This window comes from Pristis pectinata, chromosome 9 (genome assembly GCF_009764475.1).
Source record: "Pristis pectinata isolate sPriPec2 chromosome 9, sPriPec2.1.pri, whole genome shotgun sequence".
NCBI lineage: Eukaryota > Metazoa > Chordata > Chondrichthyes > Rhinopristiformes > Pristidae > Pristis > Pristis pectinata.
In genome coordinates, this window is record NC_067413.1 from 77,659,903 (window position 1) to 77,678,210 (window position 18,308).

Here is an 18,308-nt window from a genome sequence, read left to right on the forward strand (position 1 = left end):
CTACTTGTATAAACTAAAACCACATCTTGTCAGGTGCTAATGAGAGGCTACCACATACTAGGAGTTGAAGCCTGTGTGGCCAGTGTTAAAAAAAAGATGTTTATCTGTAAAGAAAAGATGCTGAGTGTCTCCTGAAGTGGTCATCTAGTTTACAGCCTTTTAAATGTTAAGAAAAAGGATTTTATTCCACCTGCCTCCACAGTATTAAAAGAAAATGTGGGAAGATCAAAGCTCTTATAGTATCTCATACCTGATGGTTTTGAGCGAGATTTCTAATCCGTTAATACAGCACTAGGTTTGGCAGCTGCACTTCCCAGTGTACAGCATGCGGTCTCAGTTCATATAGGAGACTCTTAAAGTATAAACCCAGTTCATATTTATTCACAAAAAATCATTGGCCTTTCAGATTGATTGCGTCAAAGGCAAAAACATAGCCCATAATTAACATTTTAACAAATACTAGAGTTCTGTGATGCATTTAATGAAAGCTAGTTGTATACGAAAATGACAAGCTATGATATCCACTATCTACCAATGAATATGAGATTCCTACCACACTATATGGAGACGTGGCAGTTTTATGCTCTGATAGCAGTGGATAGTGGTAGATGCTATGTTTATGTATTAAACCTCCTTGGTTTATGGATGCAGAGCTTTACAGCTGACTGGACACAATTTATTTGAAGTGTCCCCCTCAGCATGATTCATAATGATTATTACATGATTTTTTTCAGACATGTTGCAGGATAGGAAAAGACACTTCAAAAAGGGTAACATGCATTTAAAATAAGAATATCTACCACTGGTAGTGCACCTGTTCCATGAGTGCCAAAAAGGACTTGTTTAATATTCAATGGTTGACAAAGCTTGGTAATAATTATTATATGCTTGAGAAGCTCTGTGTGTAATGTCACCATTCCCACATAATAAGGCTGACTCTCCAATTGACAGTCGCAGCAGGGAGTGGCACTTCTTGGCAATGCATCATGGGAAATTGTGAACTTAACATCCATAATTTTCCTTTGAAATGTAGTGTTTCTATAAAGTATGTACCAAATATAAGCTAGGGTTTTAATGATTTTTATATGTCTGCAAAGCGCAATCATGCTGATTTTATCTGCAAAAGACCAACAAAGAATAAGAATGAGGTCCCAATTATATATATGTTTCAGTGGTGGGCCATATTTACATAATTAAAGGCAATTACAGTATATTTTAAAATATGATCTGTATATAAATGCTTATACAATGACCTCTTCATTTCCTAAAACAAAACGGAGAAAACACCATTGCTAAGGCTGTTCCAACTTGGTTGTAAGTAACTCCTACTGCTAGAGAAGAATTTATGGAACATGCCTGAAGAAATTAAAGAAAAAATGTTTTCTTTCCTGAAATTGCCCCTGGTTGTTCTCAGATTTAGTGCTTCTTCCAGGAGTTATTATCAACTTAGTGGCTTATTCACATGGTTGAAATTCTCATTGAAAGAGAGAATAGTAAAAGAATTGATGGTCATTTCTCACCATGTGCACCATTTTCTACAACACAAATAACAGTAACACATAATTTGTGAGATTATATTTCACTTTACACTTTTTTTGAATCCAACCCACCTTGTCCTGAATGTGGCAGTTCATGCTGAGACCTATTTCTTGAGATAGCAAGAGTTCGCAGATTCCTGACACAAATGACCATCCTTCACCTCTGAATCTCGAAAATCTATTTTAAGTTTCAGAAGGCTGCCACTAACACTGAACTTTAACTGACATCCATACGTAGCACTTAAGAGTCATAGAATCATAGAGTCATGCAGCACAGGCCTTTCTGCCCACCATGGCAATGCCAACCATCAAGTACTCATCTATACCAATCCCATTTACCAGCACTTGGTTCTTTGCCTACTATGCCTTAACAATTCAAGTGTTTGTACAGATTCTTCTGAAATGTTATGAGAGTACCTGCTTCCACCACCTTCTCAGGCAGTTCTTTCCAGATTGCAACCACCCTACGGATGAAAAAATTCTTCCTCATATCTTCTCTAAGCCTGTTATGCCTCATCTTTAACCTAAGCTCTTTAATCTCCAACACCTCTTACCATATCCATGCCGCTCATGAGTTATATACCTCTCTCAGGTTTCCCCCAGTCTCCCATGCGCCAAGAAAAATGAGCCTAACCCATTCAGTCTCTCCTCACAACTGAAATATTGCATCACAGGCAACATCCTGGTGAATCTCCTCTGTGCCCGCTCTAGAGCAATCATGTCCTTCCTATAGTGTAGTGACCAGAACTGCACAGAATTCTAGCTGTGGCCTAACCAATGTTTTATAATGCTGGATCTTTGGTCTTGTTTAATTCAGTCAGCACAGATAAGGAAACAAGAAGGGGGCCTTCTTGGTACCATCCCAATATCATAACAACCCAATGATACACTGAAGCAGCTGAAACAGCTGAGAATTTTAAAAATATATTTTGGCACTAACATTAGTAATACCATTGTGGATTTCTTGTTTATAAACTTGATAAATTGATATTCCTGTGCTTTTACTAGGAATCTCCTTTGCCTGTCATTGGGCACGATTTGCATAGAGGTGTCAATGAAATAGACTAAATTATAAGCTTTTATTTAGTTTGTCTAATATATTTATTTAATAAATTAATTCACAAAACGTAAATGTTTGTCTCGAACTAGCACATTTTGCAAGAATATAAGGTACTGGAGCTCATGGACCTGTATTATTGACCTTGCGGATTTCTGAGAAAGCTTCAATAACTAGATTTTTATGGCTTCTACATTTTACTTGTAGTCAATTTGAAAACACTTTGCACAGATTGACAAAAAGAGACAACTGTCACTTTAAAATCTGGCAACAGTGGCAAGTCTGGATTTGAGTGCTTTGAAATACTGTGAAGAAATGCTGTAGGTGTTTGCAGATGATATAAACTCAAGTAGATGCCAGCACGCAATATGGCAAAAACGATTCAAGCAAATCAACTTCATGGAGCCTCTGCTACTTGCCATCTGGCGCAAAATCAACCAAATGGATCTCTGCATATTCATCTTCATTTGTGAAAATACTCAGGAGAGTGTCATCCTTGGGTAAAAATGCATAAAATATCTATAATGCAAAATATTCATGATGTCCTGACACTTGCTGTCTTCTCAATTCATATCATGCCTATAGTTGGTTAGAATTAAAGCTTAATAAGTACTTGCCTTTCTGCCCTTTTGTTAATATGCATATGTGGTCACTTAATCATTTAAGCTCTTGTGCTTACTGTAGAACTAGTTGCCATGGTAAAATAATAGACATAAAAATGGCATGAAAGCTCTAGTATACTAGTGATTTACTCTTTTCCATTTAATAAATAAGGCATGAAATTAGATATTACAAAATTTCCAGATGACAACACTAGCCCCAGTTTGGAGGTTGCAAATATTTGGATAGGTCCCTCACTGTCGTTTTGAATAATTGTGGAACTGTATTTGTATTGCTTGAATGTAAGGTGAGGTGAAAGATTAAAGCCAACAGGAACTGCAACTGCACATCTATCTCAGATGCAAGTAATTGCTGGAATCTCGGAGGAATTTTATCAACAAACAAGTCATGGCTTTCCCACAATATGGCATGTGATGTTAAATGCAGTGTTTGCTGCTGTATGCACCTTGACATGGACATAGAAACCAAGTACCTGTTACCCACACACGTTGTAAGCACGAGTATAATGATCAAGTTAAATGGAAGTTTAAAAAGTTTTATATAAGTAGTATGTAAGGCAAATAAAGTGACAACAATTAATACCAAAGCTCATTGCTCTACAATGGCAATTTACATTTTATCATAATTCTTCTGCGCGCAGAGGTAGCTCCAAGTACTTCACAGTACAGGGGTGAGATGTCCAGAACAAACAGGATGGAATACAGAGAAACAAAATTGCACATGAAACATTGGTTTTTGGGAGGCTCTGCAAGTACAGAGACCCATAGTAAGACACAGGAATTAAGATATTTTCAGGGCACAAACATCAAGTCTGAAAATAAGGACTCGTTCTAAATTCCTTTTTTTTACTGATTAGCTTCTGATAAGGCAGCAAGGGTATTTTGCTGAGGTTAAAAAAATCCATATGAATAAATGTTGTTGTTTTGCTGATGTTCACTGGATTGACATGATTCTTATTAAACTACAATTTCCTGATATTAGTAAGCAGCGGACAAGGTTCACGACCAGATCAATAAATTAATTAAATGCTCTTCATCATTGTTAGCCTGCAAAGTGGGTTTAAGTTGGCCTAAAGTTAATCTTGTTCTATACCTGTTTGTTAGCTTAAAATAGATTATTTAATTATAGGCATTGGTATTGGTTTATTATTGTCACTTGTACCGAGGTACAGTGAAAAACTTGTCTTACAAACTGATCTTACAGGTCAATTCATTACACAGTGCAGTTACGTCAAGTTAGTACAGAGTGCATTGATGTAGTACAGGTAAAAAAAACAGTACAGAGTAAAGTGTCACAGCTACAGAGAAAGTGCAGTGCAATAAGGTGCAAGGTCACAACAAGGTAGATTGTGAGGTCATGAGGTCATAGGTCATAGTCCATCTCATTGTATAAGGGAACTGTTCAATAGTCTTATCATATTGGCTCTTTGGTCTCGGAGTCCTTAACTAACTGCCCTCAACATCCTCAGAGACAGAGAGAGAGAGAAAACCAAACATGCAGCACTTTTATACTGCTGGGGCGCTGGGTGGTCCAGCAAGGACAAAGGTGTTTAAACAGGCCAATGGTAGGTGTGCCCAGGAACAAAGGTGCTCGCAAAGACCAATCCGAGTGGTCCAGCAAGGACAAAGGTGTTTACCTAGTGGGGTTATAAAGACATTTTCTTTAGATTACAAATTCTCCTGAATACATAAGCCTACTGTAGTGTAAAAGGTCATGGCTGTCATGTGACCATGACAACACTGACAACACTGACCCTTCTGGCTGGGATGACCCAACACACCATCATCCCGGGTAACCCCACCGTGTGGACAGGGGCACAGATGCAGATAGAGGGGTTGGGCGGTTCCCTTTTGCCTGCGAGGGAGGTCACAGTCCGCATGGCCATCGGGAACCAACCCCCTTGACCCGTAACAGTGTTGATAGCAGACTCTCCCAAGTCCATCCTAGGGATCAATGTCTTAAAGGGACAGTCTCTCCATATTAACCGGGGCAAGTTTACATTCGGGGTCGCGCAGGCTACAGTCGTGGTTGGGGCAGCCAAATGTGAACCAGTTGTTGCTCCCCCTCCCTCCAAGGTCAGCTGTAGCCGACAGTACAGAGTGCCAGGGGGATGCCGAGATATCACTGAAGCCATTGCAGGGTGCCCGGACAAGCCTTGGCATGCAGTGGTAGATTTAGATATTCATAGCCCCACTATCTGCCATGGCTTAATCTCTCGTAAAACAGCCACGTTCTTATGGGGACCCGAACAACAGGCCACTTTTGAAGCAGCAAAGCAAGCTGTGGAACAAGCACTGCCACTTACTCCCCGCCATTCAGGTGTCCCTTTTGAATTGCAGGTCTCGGCCAGTGAGACAGTCGCTGAATGGAGCCTCTGGCAGAAGATCCAAGGGTGCAGAGCTGCTTATGAATTCGCCAGCACCTCCAATAAATCAGACTGTGGGACTTGTGTCCGAACCCCAGCACACGCCGGTGAAGCTCTACCACTAACACAGATTCCCCTGGATAATCCTCAAATGAACTGTTTACATGGACTTCCCTTTTCCTTTTGTGCCTGTTGGGTTCGGTATTTCAGTTTGGTGGGGGGGGCCGGACGGCAGTTCCCCACCACTGCAGCACAGTCCTTCCAGAGATTCCCGATGGGGTGGGTGTTTCAGGAGCTGGTATTTCCCTTCCTACAATTTGACCTCCACCTGAGTCCCGACCCTCAGAGCCATCCCAAGCCAAGGGAATGCTGGTGCAGTCTCCACTATGAGCACAGTTCCACTTTTTCAGTTGGTTATAGTGAGTGTGAGCGAAACTGGTATCCAAGTGCCTCCGTGACCACTGCCGATGGTGCCGCTAAGCTGGGGGCTCCCTGTACTTTGAACGGGAAACACTGGATTTGCGGCTACCGTGCCTACCGGTGGCTCCCCATGAGCTGATACGGCCGATGCTTTCCTGTGTTCGTGGTACCCTATATCCACGCTCTTGATGAACTTGGGGAGCACCCGGCATGCAGCAGCCACAGGGACAGGAGGGCCATCGCAGAGGCAGGGAGCTTCTGGAATGATAGCCTTCCCCACGTATGGCACAGCCCGACTATCCTGTAAGGTCATACAAATGACCAGCGTGCTCCAGATGCTGGCTGACGAAACGAGGACGGCAGTGGAGCTGGCTGCCACCAGGCTGGTAGCCCTGCAGAAACGGATGGCCCTGGATTACCTACTTGCTGTGGACAGTGGTACATGTGCAGTGATTAGCAAGGAGGACTGCACTTTTATCCCTGATGAATCCAGAAACAACACCAGCCTGGCTGCTCACAATAGGGACTCGGTGGCCAAAATTCAAAAAGCGAGGGGCCAGCTCCTCCAACACGACACCTCATGGGGAAACAGGTGGCCGTTTGGGTCACTGGGGGGATAGTGAGCAACTGTCACCCACTGGGCCACCGCTCCCGTTTTAGTTGTTATAGTTTTTCACCCTCATTTCAGTTGTTATAGTTTTTTTGTATTTTGTGCTGTGCTTGTCAAGTTATTAGAGCCACTTCTGCCTTCCATTAGTACTGCACCCTGATGTATATTTCTTAGTTTAGTTCTAGTTATTCCCTTGATTGGTGAGTGATATAGCTTTTGAGGGGTGGAATGTAGTGTAAAAGGTCATGGCTGTCATGTGACTGTAACAACACTGACCCCTCTGGCTGGGAATGACAGCATTGAGCACATGGCCGAAAGCAACACCACTGTCAATCAAGGTCTGGCTCCACCCCACTAGGGAAACACTTTTGTCCTTGCTGGACCACTCGGATTGGTCTGTGCGAGCACCTTTGTTCCTGGGCACACCTACCATTGGCCAAAACACCTTTATCCTTGCTGGACCACCCAGCCCCCCCCAGCAGTATAAAAGTGCTGCATGTTTGGTTTTCTCCCTCTCTGTCTCCGAGGATGTTGAGGTAAGCTGTGCACTACTTCAAGGCAGTTAGTTAAGGACTCCAAAGAGCCAATGTTTGTCCAGAATATCAGGGTGTTCAAACATTGTATTGTTTATTCCTTGATCATTTGTAACCAGTTATTGTGTGTATGTGTGTGTGTGTGTGCGCACCTCACCCCCATTGCGATTCCCTTCACGTTCGCAACCTCCTGCTTGAGAGTGTGCAAGTGTGCACTTGTTCCTTTCCATTCTGTTCCTGCGTCTGTCTTTGTAAATAAAAATTCTCCTTTTTTAAGTACTGTGTGTCCAGATCTCTATCTTTAAGATCCAAAAGAACCTTTCTCACAACACCTACTCTTACACTCTCTCATGCAACTTTGCTTAACACTCTCTCAGTTCTTACCTTACAACATCAATATTTTTTTATTTGCATCATGGTAACAGGCCCTTCCAGCCCAACGAGACTAAGCCGCCCATTTTAAACCCCCAAATTAACCTACCCGTACGTCTTTAGAATGTGGGAGGAAACCTGAGCACGCGGAGGAAACCCACACAGACATGGGAGAACGCACAAACTCCTTACAGGCAGCGACAGGAATCGAACCCCGATCGCTGGCACTGTAATAGCATCGCGCTAACCGCTACGCTGCCATGCCACCTGTTATTATGCCTGTTAATATGCCTGTTATTTTCCCTTGGCCTGAGTACCATTATATGCCCTGTGAGTTCCTGTTCTCTAGTGGAGTAATATTCAGAGTGCAGAATGTCTGACTTAATCAAGATTCTACTCAGACTGTACACATGCACACAGTATATGCATGATCAAACACATCATGTACAGACAACACATTTATTTACATATCCTTCATTTCTTCCCCACTTAAAAAAAGAAACAAAAATGAAGAAATGAAACTAGTTTTAACAATATTTACAAACTTAACCAATCACCTGTGATTTAAATTCCCTTCAGTCTTCAAAACTGTACTGGTGTTGCTTGTGTTGATCCTGGAAATTCAACAGATGTTAGAGTTTTACAGCACAGAAATGGCCCCCACAACCCACCGCGTTCATTTTCCCACATTAGGTCTGTATCTTTCTATGCCTTGCCTTTTCAAGTGCCTGTCTGAATGCCTCTTAAATTGTATCTGATTCCATCACCTCCTCTGGCAGCACGTTCTATGTGAAAATATAGATATATTTCATCATGTTATTGATGTAGCATCCATTTGTAGACTCACTGAACATATCACTTCTTGACTCTTTCCAGTCATCTTCTATGTGAACTCCTCTTCAATAAGTGAAGGGATCATTTCAGGTGTATATTCAAACTCACAATCTTCCTCACTATTCTCCTGCAGAGCTGCAACAAAATCAGTGCCTGCAAGAACCATTCTGAATTTCTCTCCAACTCTTAAGAGATAATTCTTGGAACCATGTACTTCTACAATCTTTCCAATTTCCCATTTTCTCATCTGTGAAATCCTTGATGATGTCAACACCCAAACCTTATCATGAGATCTAAACCTCCTCCCTTTACTGCACGTGACCTGATTCTTGTGATGTTTCAGCTGCCTTTCTTCCCTTCCTAGGTCAGCTGAATCAGAATCAGTTATGTCCTGAATCTTCTGTGCATCAGCATTTCTGTGGGACTGTTTCCTGTGTTAGACTGCAGCATTGATTTGAATTTCAAAGGAGTATCTTTGAATCAGTGCTTTATTGTAAAATCTGATCTGTCTTTCATGAATGCTTCATAAAGCTTCTGCAACAGTGTATACTGATATCTCAGCTTCTTCATTTGAAGCTGGATGATGAGAACTTGTGAAGCCCATAACATTTTGAAATGGCTGGAAAGGCGGGCCATTAACCAATAAAATCTCATTGGGAAGGTCAGATGTTGTGAAGATGAATCTGAGTTCTTCTGTAGCATGTTCAGTGGTGGTGCATAATCCAACATAGTTCATCTCAATCCATGCTGAATGGCTGCCCACCAATGCCAGGAAGCTTTCCACTTCTGTCTGTTGGCCAGCCGCATGGGCCATTTCCACGTTCCAAGGGTTGCTCTCGGCAGCTGTGACTTCAGGCCTCAGCAAACTCTGCACTTGCTACGTGGCTCTTGTGAATCTTCACCTGTGCTAAGCCAATAGACAAATCTAAGAGCTGCTAAGTTAACAATGCCATAATGCTCTTAAATTACTACTCTGTGGCCTCATTTCATGCAGTCTTGATTTGTGGGTAGCTTGTAACATCATGTGATGGAAGGGCTTTATATTCTCATCCAAATGTGTGCCAAAATCAATCCAATCAATCAAAAAACACTCATGTACTTTCTTTCATATGGCATTCTTCTTCATCAATCTGGCTGTTAAAGGAAAATTATTCTCTACTGCCTGTAGGGTGCACATTTCATTCCCTATACTGGAGCAGCATAAGGCAGTCTTGATAATGCATTTGCAGTGGTATTAGAATCTTAAAGCCATAGAGTCATATGCATGGAAATAGACCATTCAGCCCAACTCATTCATGACGACCAGTGGGCACCCTTCCGTATTAATTCCACCTTCAAGCACTTGGTCCACAGCTTTTGATATCTAGGCAATTTAAGTGTTTTTCTAGACATTCCTTAAATGCTGTCAGCAACTCTGCTTCCACCATTCTCTCTGGCAGTGCATTCCAGGTACTTATCATGGTCATGGTGAAAAAGGCCCCCTTCAGATCACCTCTAAATCTCTTATTCCTGACCTTAAATCTACGTCCTCTGGTTATACTGTATCTACCTCTGAATTAGAAAAAAGTTTTCTCTGTATACCCCTCATAATTTTATATACCTCAGTCATGTTCCCTCTTAACCTCCTGTGCTCCACGGAAAACAGACCTAGCGTCTCCAGTTTCTCCTCATAACTAAAATGTTGCATCCCAGCCAACATCCTGGTGAATCTCCTCTACACCCTCTCCAGTGCTATCACATCGTTCCTATAGTGTAGTGACCAGAACTACATGTAGTATTTCAGCTGAGGTCTGACCGATGTTTTATAAAGTTGGAGCATAACCTCCCTGCTCTTGTATTCAATGTTCCAACTAATGAAAACCAGTATCCCATATGCTTTCTTAACTACCTTATCTACCTGGGCTGCCACCTTCAAGAACCTTTGGACTTGTACACCAAGGTTCCTCTGTTCTTCAATACTCTCTACCACTCATGGTGTAAGTCCTAACCTTATTACTACTCCTAAAATGCATCATCTGACATTTATCTGGATTAAACTCCATCTGCCATTTCTCAACCCATTTCACCACCACATTGCTATTACCCTGTACCCTAAGACTCCCCATTCCTGTGGAACACCACTAGTCACAGGTACCCCAATCACAAAGCAACCTTCTACCACCACTTTGGATCTAATTTACCAACTTGACCTGGATCCCAAGGGCTCTAACCTTTTGGATCAGTCTTCCATGTGGGACCTTGTCAAAGGCCTTGCTGAAGTCCATGTGCACGACACCTACTGCACTGCCCTCATCAATACACTTTGTTAACTCCTCAAAAAATTCAATCAGATTGGTCAGATAAGATCTGGTCCTGACAAAGCCATGTTGGCTGTCTCTGGTAAGTCCCTGCCTTTCCAACCGATCATTAATCCTTTCCCACAGAATTTTTTCCAATAACTTCCCTACTGTTGATATTAGGCCCATTGGTCTGTAATTACCGGGCTTTTCCCCGCTGGCCCTTCTTGAAAAGGGGGACCACATTTGCCATCCTCCTGTCATCTGATACCTCACTTATGGCCAGCGAAGATTTAAAAATCTCAGTCAGAGCCCCAACAATCTCTTCCCTTGCCTCCCATAGTCATCGGGTACCTCCTCTTTATTTATGGAGACTTGCGCTAGACTTTCATCTTCTTCTTCACTGAATTCTCCAACTACAAAGTCCGTTTTCTTTGTGAATACCGCTGAAAGGTTATGTGAAAAGTTACTGATTCTGTTATACTTATATTGGAGCTTTCTTCAGGCCAGCATTACGGTAGCGTAGCAGTTAGCGTAACGTTATTACAGCGCCAGCGACCCCGGTTCAATTCCGGCCGCTGACTGTAAGGAGTTTGTACATTCTCCCCATGTGTCTGCGTGGATTTCCTCCAGTTGCTCCGGTTTCCTCCCACTTTCCAAAGATGTACAGGTTAGGAAGTTGTGGACATGCTATGCTGGCGCTGGAAGCGTGGCGACACTTGTGGGCTGCCCCCAGAACATTCTACGCAAAAGATGCATTTCACTATGTGTTTCAATGTACATGTGATGAATAAAGAAATCTTTAAAAAATTCTGCACCAAGATTTGAGAATGGCTGACAATTATTTGTGATTTGTGACCAATGTGAATTACCTTTCTGACCCAATTAGGATTCCCAATGCCGCCTTTTTCTATCTGAACCTTGTTCCTCTTGCACTTGTTTGTGTGCACAATGCAAAGGTAATGGGCTTTTCCCAGCTATAGTCCATAACGTGGCTTGTAACCATCCCAGCTCCATAGCTGGTGGCACTGCAAGCAATCCCCATTATGCAAATATTGTCAGAGTGCACCAGGAAGTACTCACTATTCAGACTTCTCTTGCAGAAATTGTCAGCCATCTCTTGCTCCTTTCCTCACCACAATGATTCATGCTTCTGCCTTTGATGCAGTTTTTTGGCAGAAACCTGGGGCAATTTTGGACTGTGCCTTCCAAAGACCGAAATTCAGTGACATTCTCAAATTGGCCTCAACCATTTCCATGACCAGTTGTGGGCTATTTCTGTTCACTCGTGGGTCCAAATAAACCATTCCTTTCTGGATAAGGAAGCATTTACTCTTCTGAAGCTTAACATCATGCTCCTGAAATTTCTTGAAGACCTCTTCAAATATTTAGAGATCTTCCTCCTCTGTGGCAGGTGTGATCAAAACTTCATCTTGTTAACAGACCCTTTTACATCCTGTCTGTGGTGCCCTGCAATATTTTGGGCGATGACTCCATGCCATAAGGCAGCTTAGCATATAAATAAAAATAAATAAAAATATAAATTAAATTGAAGTGTTATTTCTCAGGTAGTGTTGACTTTCTTCATTCATATTAAATTAAGGTAAGTCCAATTTGGTCAAGAACTTTGCCCATGCCAGTTTAGCATACAGATTTAGTACAAAGGATATTGTTCATTATCCATGGGTTGATTTGGGGTTCCGTTATAGTGCCTACAAAGCCAGATATTCTTAAAAGCTATGGGGATCAAAACAATGTATGTTGCATGCAAGTCTGACCAACACATCTTGTCATTCAAGTTGGTTAAGACCTCCTCTTCACTTATAGTCAATTAGCTTGGTATTTGGTTTACTGTGTGGGTGGACTTTGTGCACCTTAATATATACCTTCTAAATGTATCTGTATTACAGAATGTTTGGAGAATATAGAACAGTACAGCAAAGGAACAGGCCCTTCGGCGCACGATGTCTATGCCAAGCATGACACCAAATTACACTAATTGCTTCTGCCTGACATTGATTTCCTGCATATTCATGTGCCTACCTAAAAGTCTCCTGAATGCCACTATTATATCTGCTTCTACTACCACCCCTGGCAGCACATTCCAGACACCTACCATTCTCTGTGTAAAAAAAACTTGCCCCACACATCCCCTTTAAACTTTCCCCCTCTCACCTTAAAAGCTATGCCCTCTAGTATTCGATATTTCTATGCTGGGAAAAAGATTCTGGCTGTCAACTCTATATATGCCTAACTTCTATTAGGTGTCCCCTCAGCCTCTGATGCTCCAGAGAAAACAATCCAAGTTTGTCCAAGTTCTCCTTTTAGCTAATACCCTCTAATTCAGGCAGCATCTGGTAAAACTCTTCTACACCTTCACCAAAGCCTCCACATCCTTCCTGTAATGGGGCGACTAGAACTGTACACAATACTCCAAGTGCAGCCTAGATGCTGAGAGGATGTTTACCCCAGTGGGGGAGTCTAGAACTCGGGGCAAGGATAAGGAGGAACTTGCGTCGTGGTCCATGAATCTTTGGAATTCTCTACCCTCAAAAAGCTGTGAAAGCTGGATCATTGAAAATGTTCAAGTTTGAAATCAAGTTTGTTAAGTTTGGCCTTCTGTGGGGCAGTCATGTCTGACTAATCTGTTTGAGGTTTTCTCGGAGGTGACAAAGGTGATAAAGGTAGAGCAGTGGATGTTGTATACATGGATTTTAGTAAGGCATTCAACAAGGTCCCGCATGTGAGGCTCATCCAGAAAACTAGGATGCATGAAATCCATGGTGACTTGGCTGATTGGATCCAAAATTGGCTTGCCCATAGAAGGCAGGGTGTAGTGGTGGATGGGTCTTATTCTGGATGGAGGTCTGTGACTAGTGGTATTCCACAGGGATCTGTACTGGGACCTTTGTTGTTTGTCATACATATAAATGATTTGGATGAAAATGTGGTAGGGTGGGTGAGCAAGTTTGCAGATGACACAAAGTTTGGTGGTGTTGTGGATTGCACAGAAGATTTCCAAAAGATACAACAGAATATAGATATGTGTGGAGAAGTGGCAGATGCTGCACTTTGGAAGATCAAACATAAAGGGAGAGTACACAGTTTGTGGCAGGATCCTTAACAGTGTTGATGAACAGATGAATCTTGGGGTCCAGGTACATGGCTCCCTAAAAGTGGACACACAGGTTGATAGGGTGGTAAAGAAGGCATATGGCATACTTGCCTTCATTAGTCAAGGCATTGAGTTCAAGAGCCAGGAAGTTATGTTACGGCTTTATAAAACTCTGATTAGGCCACATTTGAAGTATTGCATTCAATTCTGGTCACCTCATTATAGAAAGGATGTAGAAGCTTTGGAGAGGGTGCAGAAGAGGTTTACCAGGATGCTACCTGGTTTGAAGGACATGTGCTATGAGGAGAGGTTGGACAAGCTGGGGCTGTTTTCCCTCGAGTAGCGGAGGCTGAGGGGAGATTTGAAAGAAGTTTATAAAATTATGCAAAGCATAGATGGAGTAGACAGTCATTATCTTTTTCCCAGGACTGAAGTGTCTCATACAAGTGGGCATGTTTTTAAAATGAGAAGGGAAAAGAACAAAGGAGATGTGAGAGGCAAGCTTTTTACACAGAGACTGGTGGGGGCCTGGACTGCACTGCCAGGGGTGGTGGTAGGTCCATGGCAGGCACCATCTCCCTGGCCCTACACTCATCTCTGCAGCATCTGGACAGTAAAGACACCTACGTTAGACTATTGTTTATTGACTACAGCTCCACCTTCAATACTATAATTCCAAGTAAACTCAACTCCAAACTCCTAGACCTGGGACTCAACACCTCCCTTTGCAACTGGATCCTTGACTTCTTAACCAACAGACCACAATCAGTAAGAATAGGCAGAATCTGCCACAATTATCCTCAACACTGGTGCCTCACAAGGCTGCGTCCTCAGTGCTCTACTCTACTCCCTATACACTTATGACTGTATGGGCAGATTCTGTTCTAAAGCCATCTATAAGTTTGCAGATGACGCCACCATAGTGGGTCGGATAACAACAAGTCAGAGTACAGAAATGAGATAGAGAACCTAGTGACATGGTGTCATGATAACAGCTTTTTCCTCAATATCAGCAAAATAAAAGAGCCGGTCATTGACTTCAGGAAGGGGAACAGTGCACGTGCTCCTGTTTACATCAATGGTGCTGAGCTCAAAAGAGTTGAAAGCTTCAAGTTCCTAGGAGTTAACATCACTAATAACCTGTCCTGGTCCAATCTCGTAGACACCACGGCTAAGAAAGTTCACCAGCGCCTCTACTTCCTCAGGAGGCTAAAGAAATTTGATATGTCACTTTGACCCTCACCAATTTTTATTGATGCACCATCGGAAGCATCCTATCTGGATGCATCACGGCTTGGTGTGGCAACTGCTCTGCCTGAGACCATAAGAAATTGCAGAGAGTTGTGGACACAGCTCAGCGCATCACAGAAACCAGCCTCCCCTCCATGGACTCTGTCTATACTTCTTGTTGCCTCAGTAAAGCAGCCAAAGTAATCAAAGACCCCACCCACCCCAGACATTCTCTCTTCTCCCCTCTCCCATGGGGTAGAAGATCCAAAAGCCTGAAAGCACGCACCACCAGGCTCAAGGACAGCTTTCCCACTGTTATAAGACTATTGAATGGTCCCCTGGTACAATAAGATAGACTCTTGACCTCACAATCTACCTCATTATGGCCTTACACCTTATTGTTTGCGTGCACTGCACTTTCTCTGTAACTGTAACACTTTACTCTGCATTCTGCTATTGATTTCCCTTGTACTACCTCAATGCACTGTTGTAATGAAATGATTTTATGGATGAAATGCAAAACAGTTTTCACTGTACCTCGGTACATGTGACAATAATAAACCAATTTACTAATTTAGAGGCAGACAACATAGGGGCGTTTAAGAGACTCTTAGAAAGGCACATGAATATGCAGAGAAGGAAGGGATATGGTCAATGTACGGGAAAGAGGGATTAGGTTAATTAGGAGTCATTGGTTTAATTAATTCAGCAGAACATCGTGGGCCGAAGGGCCTGTCCTGTGCTGTACTGTTTTACGTTCTATGAAATAGATTTTGGTACATCAGGAAGTCTAGGGCTATGGCGAACAAGCAGAAAAGTGATCCTGGTTCCAAATTCAGATTATCTATGATCTTGCTGAATGACAGAGCAGGCTCAAAGGGCTGCACAACCTTGTCCAGCTCTTGTTTCTTATTGTGCTTCATGTGCCCTTATGTTGAGGAAGTACTTGGCTGACATCATTCTGTCTTCCAATCCTAGATCTAGCCTTACACACTAAGGCTATGCACTCTTTCTTTCTGAGGGTGAAGCATTTCACTGCTGTAAATGGGCAAACTTTGTAATGGGTGATCTACATTATGTTACTAACAGCTTTTCCCACCAGCCCTGCCTTTTGTGCCAAACTTCATATTATTTGAACTTAGTATCAGGGCTCCCACCTTTACCATATTTATCTGCCCACATACAATATTAACAGTGACATTATGCCTGGCCAAAATTCTTTAGTGTTTTGGAAGCCATTTCCAACAATGTGGTAATTTTACCTGCACACTTAAAGATTAAGTCTTGCATATTTAATCATTTAGACTGAATTTGCTCCCCTAACCTTTGTCTTTTTTGTACCTTTTTACAATTTCCAAAGGTGTCACTTAAAGTGATTCTCCGATCTCTCAAACACTTTCTCAAGTGAAACATCTTTTGTCTTGCCTGGCATCAGAGATCTGCCAAAATGGCAAATGTATCTATCTTTATTAATAAGATTGCTCTCTTACACTCTAGTTTGTCTTTTTTTTGAGCAGGCACACTGTCATTCTTGCCCTCAATTTCAGCAATATAGTTTGCCCTGAAGAACATCTCTATCCATTCTGTTTAAGAACTGAAGGGCTTACATGCTTTATCATAAATGTCAAAGTTATCTTTATAGCTAGATTGGTTCTGAGTTGCCATCTTGCACAGTTCCTGCTTTAACAGTTATAAGGGATGATATTAGACAATCAGCATGCTTTATTCCTTCTGTGCTCAAGTCTAGAATCCATCATTTCAAGTCTGCATTTTGAAGTTTCTGTGAATTCTCAGACCCAATTTACCACAATCACTCAATGTATTCAATGGATTTTACTTCAAGCAGCCCTGATTCTTTTCCATTCCATCCTCATTGTCAGGGTACTAATATATTTCCCTTTTGGTTCCTAATCTCAGTGGAGGAACATGCAGGGAGTGCAGAGTAATGCATCATGGTCTGGTACAGCAATTCAAATGTGCAAGAATGTAAGAAGCCGCAGAGAGCAGTGGACTCAGCCCAATACATCACACGCACGTTCCTCCCCACCATCAAAAGTATCTTCATAAGGCACTCCTTCAAAAATAGCACCTATCATCAAAGACCCCCACCACCTGGGCCATGACATCTTCTCATAGCTATCATTGGGCAGCAGGTACAGAAGCCTTAAGTCCCACACCGCCAGCTACCTCCCTTCAACCATTCAGTTCTTGAACCAACATGCACAACCCTAATCACTACCTCAGTATAAGTAACCCTAAGACCACTTTGACCACTTTGTACAACGATGAACTTTGTTTATTTTTTGGTTCTAATTGTGTTCTTTCTTGTACAATTCTTGTATAATATATGTTTAATTTATGTTTTTCTTCTGAATGTTGTGTCTCTAGTGCTATGTGCCTGTAATACTGCTGCAAGTAAGTTTTTCATTGCTGTGCATACATGTACTTTCCATACGACAATAAATTCGACTTTGACATGTTCTGATGAACTGGATTATACTACCGAGACACTGCAGATGTTGGAATATGGAGCAACAAACAATCTGCTGGAAGAACTCAGCGGGTCGAGCAGCATCTGTGGGAGGAGAGGAGTTGTCGACGTTTCGGGTTGAAACCCTGCATCAGGACTGAAATAAGAACATTTCAACAAAACAGGCTTAAAATAGGTTTAATGAAATGGCTGTCTGTTAGTAAATTTGTCTTTTTTTCTATTTCCATTGAAATAAATGACACAATAACAGTTGATTTCTATAAGGGGTGCAGGTTTACAGTGTCAGCTTTTCCCCTGGTGGCAAGCTGATAAATTTACCTAAATATCTTCCCTACAACTTGTTACCATTTACCAACTGACCACACAATATCAGCTACAAACTTTCAACAATCAGTTGGGCCGTATGCCATTCATCTTTGACTTAATCGCAGACTCAGCAAACAAGAAAACATTGTTCTTTTATTGTTTTAAGCTAACAGCAGAAATTTAAAAACCTGTCACATAAAAATCTCTTAGTTGAGCAGACCCTTGTTTTCTCTGCTAAAATATGTGTATTTCTGCCATTAAGCAGATCCATGCTTGGCACATTGAAATTCAGTCCTTCTGAGTCATTTTCGGACTGGAGCAATTTCATAATGCAACTCTTCCATTATTTGTGCATCTTTTGCACAGGTGTCCATTGAAAGACTAGCGTAACTTGTTTAAACTTTGCAGAAGAGAACAGATGCAGTATTCATTCTTGCAAAAGGCTGGCCAGCATCCAGTGGGTCATTGATAACAACAATGCTTGGAAACATAAGATATAATTGTGCCTTTGCACATCTCCACCAAGTGAAACAAATGACT